The sequence below is a fragment of the Pseudorca crassidens genome, chromosome 21, assembly GCF_039906515.1.
Source record: "Pseudorca crassidens isolate mPseCra1 chromosome 21, mPseCra1.hap1, whole genome shotgun sequence".
Classification (NCBI taxonomy): domain Eukaryota; kingdom Metazoa; phylum Chordata; class Mammalia; order Artiodactyla; family Delphinidae; genus Pseudorca; species Pseudorca crassidens.
Genome location: NC_090316.1, coordinates 30,049,315 through 30,063,629, shown reverse-complemented (window position 1 = coordinate 30,063,629; position 14,315 = coordinate 30,049,315). Strand labels below are relative to the sequence as shown.

General features: G+C 37.8%; 1 protein-coding gene across 2 annotated transcripts in view; it reads left to right on the top strand.

Moving 5' to 3' along the window:
* CSMD1 (CUB and Sushi multiple domains 1) overlaps nucleotides 1-14,315 on the top strand; it is a 1,750,344-nt gene that overhangs the window by 38,666 nt on the left and 1,697,363 nt on the right. The window lies entirely within an intron of this gene.

Below are 14,315 nucleotides of genomic sequence, written 5' to 3'. Positions count from 1 at the left end.
TTATTAAAGCATGGATAGACAGACCAGCATGACGTAGTAGAGATGCCACATATATATGGCTCCATGGATCAATGAAAACAGAAGGGATCCTTCAATAAATGGTATTGAGACAACTGGTTATTCAAATTTTTAAAAAAAGATATTAGATTTCCATTTCAAAACATTTAAAATTATAATTAAATTAGGCTAAATTTAAAGACGAATATGAAAAGGAAACTTTGAAACTTTTAGAATAAAATTAAAAATATGCTTCCTTCACATAAGAATTTCTTAAATAAAACACAATCATCAAGGGTACTAATCGCAGCAGAAAAGTACAGTTAATAAGTAACAGTTAAGAAGTTATGTTCATCAAAAGATAACAAAGAAATATAAAGCCAGAACTAACCAGGGGTAGGTATCCCCGAGGAATGTAAGTGACAAGTGATTTGTACAGAAAACATAATCATTCCAAGAAGAACAAGCACGAGAAAGCTCAATAGGAAAATGCGCAAATGTTGTGAATTGACCTGTTAAAAATGAGGAAACCGAACATAGCCAGTTAGTGTATCAGAGATCCAAATATTCAACCTCACCAGTAATCAGGACAGTGCAACTGAAAACCTTAGGTGCTGTTGGATGCCTGCTAGATCGGGAAATCCTGTACCCTGCAGCAACGGCACATGTTAGAATAGATGCTGTTTGGTGGGAAATCCTATACCATGCTCATGGAAGGATGCACTGATACTACTATTTGGAAAACAATCTCCTCTTTTAAAAAATTCAGTGCCCTTGCAATTCCACTAGTAGGGTATATATATATTCCTAGAGAAACTCTTACATATGTAACACCAATTTCCCATTAAATAACATTGAAAATTCTTTGGATACTTGTACGTTAACTGGGAAAATATCTCTGCCCAAATTACTGTTGTCTTATAGATTTCCTGAATAAAATCTGATGAAGATGATTAGCATAATTACAAATATTTCATTGTTTATAGAAAACAAAGCAAAATGGTAGATACCTTCAGTGAATTTATTCTGTTGAATTTTTTTCACCCATTTTATTTTATTCAACACTTACGTATAAAATAGAGATAGATGCACAAATTCATCCAAATGCTCACAGATCACTACAGTAATATGAATAAAAAATCCTGTAGCAAATTTTATAGTATTCACAAAAATACTGTTGCTAGGTCAGAGCTCTTATTTTGTTGATTGATTTATTAGCAGTCAGATGACAGAGCCACTGATGACTTGCTTCTCAACCCGATTCATATCATGTGAGGAAAGTAAAGTGTTAAAATATGCATGCGTGTAGGATCTGTCTTCTTTAAAGAAACAGTTCTATTCCCTGATTACTAAATAAGCCATGGCTTTAGTTCAAAATTTTATGTCAAAATAAATGTGTAATTGGAGGTATGTTTTCATTAACTAGGATCATCATCTGATTAATAGCTATACAATTAACAATAACACTGGTATGAACATTACTGAATATACTGATGTTAAATTGTAATCACCCTATGCACATTTCACCTTTGGGGAGAGGGAGTGAATAGCTACTGCCTTGCTTCCACTTTAACTCAGAATCTAAATGTAGAGTAAATTGGGTGCATCATTCCTGAGACATAGATCTAAAATGTAATGTTGTATCCAGTGATACAGATTCAGTCATGTTTCATAAGGACAGACTTTGTTCCTCCCCAAGAAAATCTCAGGGCATCGCTGCCATATTGCTTCTGGACAGACTCTATGGAGAGCCACTGGGCAGAAGTCCAGCCTGTCAGACTACCCACCATCCAAAGCCATCCTAATAGACAGTGTCTGATGATCTGTGCATTTGTCATTTTGGAGATAGTTCAGAAATTGTAACTACAGCATCCTCAATATCTGTTCCAAGGTTTAGGTAAGTTATGTTATTTGAGGGAGGCTGGGGGAAATCTTTCATCAGCTCTTAAGACCACACCTTAGAGGCAGCAGTCCTTGAAAACTCACCAAGATGGGATTAGATCCATACACAGACTCCGTTGCACAAGACCAACTGAAAGGGCTGCTCAGTGCTGAGTATCAAAGTGTTGACCGAAAGCAGCTGGAGTTTTGCCTTAACTCAATTTGACTCAGAGGCTCCTGGCGAAAGCTGGACACCCCAGTGTGCATATGTTGCCAGCAGCTGTGGGGAAGGATTATGGCTGACAGGAAAAGGCTGATTTTGACAGGAATCCACTTGGGCTTTTCACAAGTCTCTACTCCATCTCCAGGTCCTACTATTCCTGTCCTCTTGTCTTGCACCTCCCTTCCAGGAGATTTTTCTAATACTATATTCTCTGTAGAACATGGTCTTTTTTTTTTTTTAGGAGTCTGTGGGATTCCCTGCAAAATTTTGCTTCCCTTTTGAGTTTCAGTGTCTGATCTTAGAATCCTCAGAATTGGGTTCTGCTGTCTAACCTCATCCATCACCACTCTCTAATACTCGCCTTCTACCCCAGATGGTGTCATCCCTTCATTACACCACCCACAACCTGTCAATAATTTCCCCCCGTGTTTTGGTTAATACCAGTTTACCTTGAAAAATCTTCTTTCCTCAAACTCATTCAGATATTCAAGTTGTGCCAGTTTGTATTTATCACATGGAATTTCCTCTCCAGAGGTTTCTTCTGGTTATTCTAGTCTTCATTTTTTACTTGCATTTTTACTCAGTATCATGTATTTTTTCTTTTGATCTCCCTTCACCTTTTATTTTGCTTTTTTATGACATTGGTGGTTTTCTTTTTAAGTTTTGGTTAAATATACGTAGCATGAGATTTGCAGTCTCTACCATTTTCAAAGGCATGGTTGAGTTGTGTTAAGTACATTCATGTGGCAGTGCAAGCATTACCACCAACCATCTACAGAACTTTTTCATCTTTAAAGACTGAAACTCTCTAAATACTAAAAGCATCTCCCCATTTCCCACTCCCTTCAGCCCCTGGCAGCCATCATTCTACTTTCTGTCTCTATGAATTTGCCTATTCTAGGTACCTCATATAAATGGAATCGTATAATAGTTTTCTTTCTGTGACTGACTTATTTCACCTAGCAAAATGTCCTTAAGGTTCATCCGTGTTGTAACATGCGTCAGAATTTTTAAATTACCTTTCTGTTTATTTCTTGTATGTTAGTTTTGTCTTCTCAAGAGGATTGTAAACTCCTTTAAGTAACTGCTTCTAATTTTGAATCTCTCATATATTCTTTGTGTTTTCACAAGCTCTGTGAGGTATTCAGTTAGTAGATGAGGATGTCAAGAAAGAGTGAAATTATATTTTGAAAAGTTTGAAAAAGAGAATTTTGTAATTATCTGACTAGGGTGTTGGGCAATTTGGGGACCTTTCTATTTACCCTTATATTTCAAGTCACAGACACCTAGCTTTTTCTTGATCTCCTTTACAAACTTTGCACTTACCTCTGAAGTCCTCACAGCACTGAATCTTCAAAGCTGTTAGTGCCCCTCTTTCTTCTATAATCTCTTGGTCTTTAGAATATCCTAGCTACTAAAGATTTCCAAATCTAGGTTCCTGGACTTGTCTTCTTCATGATTTCTCAGCACTACAGATGCCTAAACCTCAGCAGAATGAAAACTTGAATGTATCCCCCCTTCGACTCCAAATTTCCTCACGACTGTCACACCTTCACTTCTGACTGCTCAAGGCTTTTGACCTCATTTTTGACTCCTAATTCTTCTTTACTTTCCAAATAAAATAGCCAACAGCTGTCTTCAGTGTTCACTCCTTAATGTGTTTTCTCTATTTCCATAATCAATATCTCAGCCCAGTCCTCCATAATCTCAGTGACATGTGCCTTTAAGAGTCTGTGGTTTTTTCATCTCTTTCTGGTATAACTTGGCTTCGATTTGCTCCAAATACTGCCGATGCTAAATCTCTCTTGGTAAGGGATGGGTTTTGTCACGTCATTTTCTTTAAGAACAACTTACAGAAGTTCTTTTATTTGCATCTTGTACCAAGATAGATACCTTCAAATATTTTAAGGGGTAGCATATGGACCAGATATGAGACAGTCTTCAAAGTTCTAGACAGGATAACTTGGATAACATTGAAGAAATCACTGAGCCAGTTTTTACTTGCTGTATGGAATATGTATTTGTAATTACTACAGGTGTTTATAAATGTAATCGGTTACAGGAAAGTGATACTTTTCAAATGAAGGGGGTCTTGGAAAATAGATACCCAATGAAGAGCTTCCTAACTGGGTAGCAGTGGAATTAACCTCCAGAATTCCTTCAAATTATGAAATATTGGGACTCACGTAAGGGCAACATTTACACTGAGCAGTTAATCTCATATATCATAGTGTCGTGACTTGGCGTTGCTCAGGGAAAGCCAAACTCTGCAGAATCTTGAGAGCATTTTACTTCCCCTGGAATGGCCTTCATCAAGCTAGCCTCATCCTGAATGGACCCCCGTCATTGGCATTGCTCCTTTCCAAGGAGCTTTCATCGAATGGCTTGGACACAAATAAATTTTTCACTCTCTTGGAATTCTTTAACACATATTATCATAACTTTATGGTACTGGTTAAAACTCCCTAGCTGTGTCATCTGTGCATGGCATTCCTTCCAAGCTACGTTTATTAAGGTCAGTAATGGGAATCTCTGCTGATTTTGTGTCGGCCATATTGTCTATCCCAATGTGATACGTAGTGCCTCAAATGTGCGTATTTGATGGGTAGATTGGGAAATGTAGCAAGATGCATATTGGAACATTAGTTCTTGATGACTTATTCATTAGAGTGGAGTGACGTTTTTAAATATGTGAGAATTATCAATCTATGAATTACTTTAATAGTCAGGGGAAAACAATGAGTTTTAAAAATGTGAATTAAAATTTTATAACTTAGTGAGCACTAAGTGAATTCTGCTCATTTGATGGGGACAGTATAGATATATATGAATTAATGTAGCCATAATAAGAATACTACCAGCTCATAAGCAATGAACTAGGAGGGCACAGAGAAAGTACCAGGTCGTTCTATCTGTAGGGTCAGGCAAGGGGTAGAAGAGAAATTACCTTAAACCCTAAGGATATTGATTCAGGTGGAGGAGAGAAGTGATTTCAGAAAAAAAAAAAAAAAAAAAAAACAAGTAAAATCTAGGATTTAATAGATTACAATACTCATGAAGCAAAAGCTAGGCCAAAGACAAACCTTAATAACTCAGAGCTAAGAGACATCACTCTGCTCTACATTTCCCCTTCAACGGTGTCTTACTGCTTCCCTGTTATCCTTCTCAAATACTCTCTGAGTAGGGTGGCCAAGAAAATTTTCCTAAAAATGAAATTGATCAGTCAATATCTTGCTTTAATGGCTCCTATACCCTAACTCAGTATGTGTGCGTCATTTGTTCATGGGAAATAGGCATGATGTGATGTAAAATTTATTATAATTATAGGACAATTGTATTGAGAAGCATTTTGGAGGGTTTTTTTTTTTTTGAAACTTCTAGTATGAACCCATCACACTTGAACTTTTTTCCCCAGAATGCCTAATGCTTCAAAGTCCAATGAAAATGTTCTTGAAAATCATTGAAAACTATTTTCAGCTCTACAGTTCCCTCCAGAGCTTCGCTGAGTAGCCAAAGGTACACAATTCTGCCAACTTCTGTATTTCTCCAGCACTCTCTTAATTAAGTGTTGAGGTTAGTATGCAAATGAGTATTTTTAGTTATTAACCCAAGAATCTTTGTTGCCGCTGCGAGGGATAAAAGTTTAAGAATTTGAAATTTCATGCTTTTTTGATCTACTATTCCTCCATCTTTCAGTGCAAAGATTATTTTGTGGGGAATGAGTCACAAATGCCAACAGAAGAACTTTCAAACCACCATGCGGTAAATGAAAGCAAAATTTAGAAAAGTAGATAGCCAACACTCGGGAAAGAGGAAGGTAGATAAATAGGCAGAAGTGGTGTTAATAGTTTCTTTCAGTTGTGAATGTGGATTTGCTCTGTTTTCACATTCTATATTTTGTAGTGTGTGTGCATGTGTGTGTGTGTGTGTGTGTGTGTGCGCGTGTGTGTGTGTGTGTGTGTGTGTCCTTCTAGGTCAGATCACACTTATCTTACTCTGCCCAGCCTAAAACGTCAAGACATCATTCACACACCCAAAGAAAGCACTGTTCTATTTTAAACGGGATGAAATAATTTGTGTGCTTTTATTTTGTGTTTCCTTCAGATACTCTGACACATCTGAGGTATTTAGAGGACTTTCCTTCTCTTTGTTCTTTATCGTGCTGACAGAACAAGAAATTTGGTCCAGTAGGTTGCTAACCATCATTTTTGTCACCATCCTGTGCTTTGTAAATCTCTTTTTATCCAACACATCAGTACGAACATTTCAACCTGTAGGAGTAGCCCTGTAAGAAAGAATTTACTGCATCAAATAGAATATGTGTCCTTTTTGCTCTTTTACAAAAACAAAGAGTAGAACATCATATTGATTTCATGAATCGTCTAATAGGGAAGACAGGGCTAAGCCATCTGGTTTAGTTTTAATTTTAAAAAAGATTTTCCTTATATCAAATATATATATATTCATTAATATATATTAACATATATATGTTAATAAAGCATAAGAGGAAAGAATAATTTGGGCACCAAAAGCAGTATAAATTCATATTCAATCTTCATATGATTGTTATATTTACTTGGTAGAAATGTTTTGAGAAAATAATTTTTTTTATATTAGTGTGCTTCTAGGGGCCATACATATAGATGATTATAACATGGGTTTTATCTAGTTCTATTAACAATGCTGTTTAAAGAATGACAATGGAAAATTTAATAATATTTAATAATGTCAATAACCTGCTCTTGGACTGAAATCCATCCACTAGGCCTGTGGGTAATGTACAGTATTGACATGTATTTTAAATGAGGTGTCCCACAGTTAGTTCTACTGAAGCTACTTAAAACATTCCACCTCCAAACATTTATTTGGAAAGGTACAGTCTATAAAGAAGAAGTATGACTGGAAAAGGGGAGCACAGTTTATAAGTCTTATAATGATCATGCATTCTGGATAAAATCCCTCCTCCTTTATTTCTTCTATTTATATCCATTTCATCATATCTTCAATTTTTAAAGATTATATTTCTGCCCACTCTAAAAACCTTCAACAGGCCGAATTATTATTTCAGTTTCCCCCGGCCCATGTTCACTTATTCACAATCCCAGGCACACATTTTGAAAATTAAAATTAAAATTAAAATTAAAATTAAAATTAAAATTAAAATTAAAATTAAAAGCTAAAACAGTAAGTTTTACAGAGAACAGTAAGTTCTCTGAAGATGTGTTCTCTATGGACGTATGTTTATCATATGGAAATGCGATGGATTCCTGCCTCCCGACTTGCCATGGTTTCAGGATCTGGACACAGCCAGGAAGATTATGTAGAACAGGACAGAAACCATTTTGTTCATAGTAACTACCTGTACTGCTTGCCTGTGATTATTTCAATTTCCCTCTGCTGTTTCTCTGATTAAGTCTTCATTCCCTAATGCATTGCACTTTGAGTTCCTATTATTCTTGGCTGTTTTGCTGGTTCTTGTGTGAAACTGCTGAAAAGGTAGCGCAAGTACTAACTGTTCTAAGTGACAGTGTGACGTCCATGAACATCCCCCTGGAAATGGAAGGCAGCACATGAGGCAGGAGCACGGCTTCCCATTGGGTGAGAGTGGAATCTGAATTTGGTAAATAGCGAACCGAGCGCTCACTCAACGTACAATTCCTATTCTTGTATCCTTCTTCCTAATCAAGAAGAACTTAGATTCTTTTTCCATCAAATTACCCTCAGTTCATTTCTCAGCCTTATTTTACCAAGACATGAAAACCTGTAGGGCTTTCTTCTGTAATTTTAATGGTGATGCCAACCAGAGAGTTTGAATCTACATATTTGAACATCAGGATAAGAAGAGCTTATGGCCTTATTGCTTAAAATATTGAAACCAAGAAAAAATTGTAACTATGTATACTGTTCATTCATTCATTCACTCATCCATCCATCAGACACATACTTGGCTGCCTAGTGTAGTGGACTCAGGCTTTAAAGACATAGTTTCATATTTCTAGTAGGTTACAGTCTCATTTCAACTAATGAATGAACAATTACAATATAGAATGATAGGGCTTTAGAGCTGCACGAATGGGGGTAGGGAGCATCCCTGTTCAAGAGCATCTCTCTAACTGCAGGATACAGGGAAATTCCTAATGAAACGCCTGCCCGCGCTCAGTCTTGGAAAACAATTATGACCTGATGTTACCTAAACAGTGAAGGAAAGTGTGAGACAAGAATCTTTCTAGGTCCTCAAAACACCTATAGGAAGGCAAAGGGGTGAGGGAGCAGGGCATATTGGGGAGATTTTAAATCCTTTTTATGTGACTGCAGCCTGGTCATAAAGGCATGTCCTGATATGAGGCATGAACACTCTGTCTCCACACATGTATACTGATAACCTTGGGCTCTAGATGGACAGATGAGAGATGTGTAGACAACCAGATTATAGATTATATAGATATATTCATAGATGGAGGATAAAGATGATAGATAGATAGATAGGTAGATAATAAGTAGATAGAAGATAATAGATGATGAATGGATAGCTAGCTAGCATATAGCTGATGTATAAATAGATGATAGATATATGGATAGACAGATGATAAGTAGGTGGATAGATAGATGATGGATGGATAGATAGATGATAGGTAATTGTTAGGTAGATGAGAGATGATTGTTAGATATTAGATGAATGGATAGATGATAGGTAGACAGACAATAGGTAGATAGATGATAGATGGATGGGTCGATGGCTAGATTATAGATAAAATAGATATATACATAGAGAGATAGATTATATAGATGGTAGATAAATAGATGATAGATGATACATTATAGATGGTAGATGATAGCTAGATAGATGATTGTTAGATAATTGATTAGATGTTGGCTTGATGGGTAGATGGATGATAGATGATAGATCCTTGTTAGGTAGATGAGAGATGATTGTTAGATGATGGATGGATAAATAGATGATAGACACATATGATTGTCAGATTACAGACAGACAGACAGACAGATAGATGGAAGGATAGTCTGTATTTGAAGACAGCGTTTCTTGTGCCGTGTCCTGGTCTGCACCTGGTTGCTAGTAGTGATTCAAGTCGGTTCCCCACCATCTCTCTCTAGCAGCTTTTTCTAGTTTACCTGACTCGGTGGAGAGTTTATGTGAACACAGGCTGGGGGTTTTCAAAAGCACACGAAAACATAGACCATCTTTTTAGATTATTTATTTTATTTGATGGTACCATAAAATTACATTTCACATTAAGACAAATAATTGTAAATTGAAAACATAGGGCTGCAAAATAATGTTGTTGATGTGGGCAACTGTGTATTGGGCTATGGAAAAGCAACTCTCAGGGGAGCGTTTACTCTTCTTCACTGTGGGGGTATTTGGATGAAAATGTAGGCCAGGTCTTGAGTGGGAGCATAAGGCAGCCTCTTCCCTCTCTTGTTACCAAGGCTTCTAGGTAACTGGCCACCAGCTTCTTTCCAAACGTCTCTGCTGAGTCCCCAGTGTGGTCTTTCCCAAACCTCCTTAGAGCCTGAACTCTCCACTCACACTGACATGCACCTGCCCCTTCATCTGCTCATTCATTTATCCTGAAAGTAACAAATAACCAGATAAAAATAAATAACCGTGGAGGTGAGAGTTGCTACAGGGGAGCAGAGAAGAACTTGACATGCTTCTGACCTTGATGAAGTTGAAAAACATAACAAATGAAACCTCCTATTTAAACTAATGCTGCTCTGTCCAAATCAATCTTTTTTTAACTTATTTAAAAATAAAAATTGTGTATATTAAGGTATGCAACATGATGATTTCATATACATATACCTACGGGAAATGACTACAGTCAAGCTAATTATTATCACCTCACATAGTTACATTTTTTGTGTGATGAGGCACCTGAAATCTATTGTCTTAACACATTTCCAGTATTCAGTACAGTATTTTTATTATTTTGTTGAAATATAGTTGATTTACAATATTGTGTTAGTTTCAGGTATAGAGCAAACTGATTTGGTTATACATATATATGTATATATCAATATTCTTTATTATTTTCCGTTACAGATTATCACAAGATATTAAATATAGTTCCTTGTGCTATACAGTAAATCTTTGTTGTTATCTATTTTATGTATGGTAGTGTGCATCTGTTAATCCCATATTCCAAGTTATCCCTACCAACCCCCCTTCCCGTTTGGTAACCATAAGTTTGTTTTCTATGCCTGTGAGTCTGTTTCTGTTTTGTAAATAAGTTCATTTGTACTATTTTTTAGATTCCACATATAAATGATATCATATATTTGTCTTTCTCTGACTGACTTCATTTACTATGAGGATCTCTACGTCCATCCATGTTGCTGCAAATGGCATTATTTCATTATTTTTTATGGCTGAGTAATAGTCCATTGTATATATGTACCACATCTTTAACCAGTCATCTGTCATTGGACATTTAGGTTGCTTCCATGTCTTGGCTATTGTAAACAGTGCTGCAGTGAACATTGAGGTGCGTGTATCCTTTCAAACCATGTTTTTCTTCAGATGTACTCCCAGGAGTGGATCATATGGGAGCTCTATTTTTAGTTTTTTGAGCAACCGCCATACTGTTCTCCATAGTAGCTGCACCGATTTACATTCCCACCAACAGTGCAGAAGGGTTCCCTTTTCTCCACACCCTCTCCAGCATTTATCGTTTGTAGACTTTTTGTGTGTGTGTGTGTGTGTGTGTGTGTGTGTGTGTGGTACGCGGGCCTCTCACTGCTGTGGCCTCTCCCGTTGCGGAGCACAGGCTCCGGACGCACAGGCTCAGCGGTCATGGCCCACGGGCCCAGCCGCTCCGCAGCACGTGGGATCTTCCCGGACCGGGGCACGAACCCGCGTCCCCTGTATCGGCAGGCGGACTCCCAACCACTGCGCCACCAGGGAAGCCCTGTAGACTTTTTGATGATGGCCATTCTGACCAGTGAGAGTTGATACCTCATTGTAGCTTTGGTTTGCATTTCTCTAATAATTAGCGATGTGGAACATCTTTCCATGTGCCTGTTGGCCATCGGTGTGTCTTCTCTGGAGAAACATCTATTTAGGTCTTCTGCCCAGTTTTTGATTGGGTTATTTGTTTTTTGTTCAGTACAGTATTATAAAACTATGGTCTCATGCTGTACATTAGATCTCTAGCTGTATTCATCCTACACAACTACATCTTTTTTTGGCACGTTGGTATCAATTATTTTTTATTTCACCTAAATATATGGACCTCACATCCAGGTCCCTTTAGAAGACAGAGAGGAGGGCACATCTCTGAATTTTTGGAAGTTTAGATGTCTTTCCGTCACCGTCCATCCATCCATCACCATCCATCCATCCATCACTGTCCATCCATCCATCCATCACTGTCCATCCATCCATCCATCCCTGTCCATACATCCACCCATTCATTTCACACACAGCCCAGGAGGATGTGATGGAAGCAGGCCTCAGGCTAGGTGCTCGGGAAATGTTCCGTTTGCTGCAAAGCTCCTGTATTATTTCTGTTAAAGTGCAATTTTTGAAAAGTACTTTTTCTTTCCGTCTTGAAGTCACAGAACAACTGCTGGCATTTACTTACCTTCTGCACCGTCAGTTCTCTCCTTGTTGGCTTTGAAATTAATTTTCTTTATCTTGACACAAAGACCCAAAATATGACTTTCTTCCCATAGGAACAGACGGTGAGGAGGCAGCAGAACTTACAGTTTACCAAAAGGGGGATACTATATTTAAACGGCATATTAATACATGATTGTACAGCTGGACAGATTGTGTTCCTCCGAGAGAATGTTGCCTTTGCTTTTCTAAAATTCACTGGTGCTGTCGTAACATACTTAGTGGGAAAACATGGCTAATAGGAAGGAAGGAAGGGAGGGAGGGAGGGAGGGAGGAAGAGAGGAAGGGAAGGGAGAAGGAAAGAAAGTAAGAAAAATTAACACTGGATAGATAAGCGATCAAGGCAAGGATTAAAGTGATGAAATACTTCATGCTGCTAAAGAAAGCACATGTTACCTGAGTCCTTAGAATGAAAAAGAAAAAAAAAATATTTTATCTCATCAGCAATGAAATATGTTTATAATATTTTTTAAAAATACTGTCTCTAGGGGCTTCCCTAAAGGCGGTTGAGAGTCCGCCTGCCGATGTAGGGGACACGGGTTTGTGTCCCGGTCCAGGAGGATCCCACATGCTGTGGAGCGGCTGGGCCCGTGAGCCATGGCCGTTGAGCCTGTGCGTTCGGAGCCTGTGCTCTGCAATGGGAGAGGCCACAACAGTGAGAGGCCCGCGTACCGCAAAAAAAAAAAAAAAACAACAACTGTCTTTAATGCGCATTTTGGCTAGATACATATAATGTACCTATAATTATGTCCTTCAGTATCAGCTGCAGTTTTGAGCCATAGCAGAAATTGATATTATTATGTTTTGGGGAGATGGAAATGACCTGTAATTGAAGATTTGAATTATTGAACAGAGAGGGAGGATTACGAGACCCTATTAAACAGATAAAATTTTATGTTTAATCAGTTTGAATGTGTTATTTTAAGGAGAGCACTTTAAACTGCTTGTTTCAGGGTTAGTCCATCGTGTGCCATTGGTGTTTCCTATCTCAGAGTCATTCCTAACTACCAATGCCTTCTAAAAATGCAGAGACATGTCCATTTGCAAAAGTACTGGTTCTGTTTCCCAAAATACTGGACAGGTTTCCAAGGCAAGACCGTGAGTGACAAACTGAGAGTTTTATTTTCCATTAGCTTCTAGATAAATGCTTTCATTTATAGTTCATTTTAATTGAACTATGCTTAATAAAGTAGTAGATTATTTCTGTTCAAGACAAACTTTCAGAGAGATTTTGGAAGCCTTTGTATCTTCAGCTCCCAGAAGGAACAGACTCAGCGTGTGGATATTCTAGTCTCTGAAATCAGACATTGGATGTTTTAGTTTTCTCTTCTAGAAATATGTCAAGTGTGTGGTTACTTGATACCAAATGTTACTTTTTAAAACAATTTAAGTAAAAGTCAGTTTTCTAACAGGAGGTAAGTTATATTTAAAGGTTTCCCAAAAATGAAATGAAGGGAACAAATTCAAAGTTTACAGTTTTAATTATAGCAGAGCTCTGTCTATGGATTTAGTGAATCTATCTAGATGCAACAGAGATGTGATTGAAAGTTGAAGAATTCCAAGTGAAAATTGCTTTAGCAAATTCAGTCATGCTGTTGTTTATATACCAAATGTCAGCAATATGCATTAATAGCTCTATTAAATAATCCCTCTAATTGGTAGTAGTTTAAATTTTCTCTGGATGTGAGTAGCCAAAGCACATCGGGTAAGGCTTTGCTTTCCCAGTATCACAGGGTGCAGAGAATATCTGTAAAACACATATACCCCTATAATGATCAAGAGAGTCAGGGCTTCTGAAAATACCCTACAGATACACTGCGTTTAAAAATGTTTAACAAGTTAAGATATTTACAGATGCCTTCTGAGTCTCACCAGGCCTTTGTGGGATAATCCTACTCCACAAATTGCTTATATGTTTAGAATGTATTGGGAACAACTCAAACAATGAGCTTTGGTTACTTTTCCTTTACTTCATCTTAATAGAAATATGTACGTAATTTCTTTTTTGAAGGGAGGTAGATCATAATCTTTCTTGTGGTTGCATGAGAAAGAGAGTTTATTGTGTGCAGGGAGCCGGCCATAGTGTGGGCATTTCTCTTTGGCAGTACCCTCCACGTGAAGGCTTGCCTTTGCACATCTTTATGAGACGTGCTTCCATGATGCTGGGAGAGAAGAAAAAGGGGCTGGGAGTTGGACATGGGCAGCAAAATGCATCCAGGCAGCAATGAGGTTTGTCAGTTTCACCCACGGTTCAATGGCTACAGTAGGACATGTGGCCATTCCAGCCATGAGGGAGCTAGGAAGTTTATTGCTCATATGTTCCAAAGGGAGAGATGAACTACTTCTCTGTGACCTGCAGTAATGGCCGCCACAGAAATGTTCATAACTGAAGGGGGAAACCAATGTTCCAATGGAGGGGAAGTAAGCTATCCTTTTATCTATTAGTTCTGTCCAGATGATTTTATGCAAGACATAAATGAAGGTAAAAATAATAAAATAAATTATACTAGGCCAATGGAAAATAAAGATGTTTGTATAGTTGCCTGAATCCGAAAGTGGATTTCCATGGACCGA